This window comes from Marmota marmota, unplaced genomic scaffold, assembly GCF_001458135.2.
Source record: "Marmota marmota marmota unplaced genomic scaffold, marMar, whole genome shotgun sequence".
Lineage (NCBI taxonomy): Eukaryota > Metazoa > Chordata > Mammalia > Rodentia > Sciuridae > Marmota > Marmota marmota.
The window spans coordinates 64,271,120-64,271,610 of record NW_025999842.1 but is presented as its reverse complement, the minus strand read 5'-3'; positions in this window follow the sequence as shown (position 1 = coordinate 64,271,610).

Genomic DNA, 491 nt, shown 5'->3' with positions numbered 1-491 from the left:
CAAGCCGCCAGTCTGCTCCTATAGCTGTCCAGATTGTTAGACGGTGGGCTTCCTCCGTCCTGTCTCACCCAACCTTGTTGACTCATATTTAGGTCGGTTGGAGTCAAGGCTCCCAAGGATGGAGCCGAAAAAATAATCTTAATGGAGCCCAAGGGCAAAGCCCCTCTCATCGAGTACACCAGCCTCTAGCTTAGTGACAAGCACGTCACGTTTGGTTAAACAGAGACTTTAGGACCCTGATTTGTTCTTCACTCTAAAGCGCAAATACAGAGTGTAAGAATGCCATCACATGGGGGGAGAGTGGGGGAGAATGCGCCTTTAGAACAAAACAAACGTGAAGAGATATAATTGGTTAAAAAAAAAAATACCTCGGTATCCTGTGGTGAATGTGTTGTTCTCCCAATGCAAGTGTGACTTTTCAGCTAATTAAGCCTCACAAATTCCACTCTTAGATTGGGCACCAACTTTTATTGCTATCAGTTCTGCAGGAC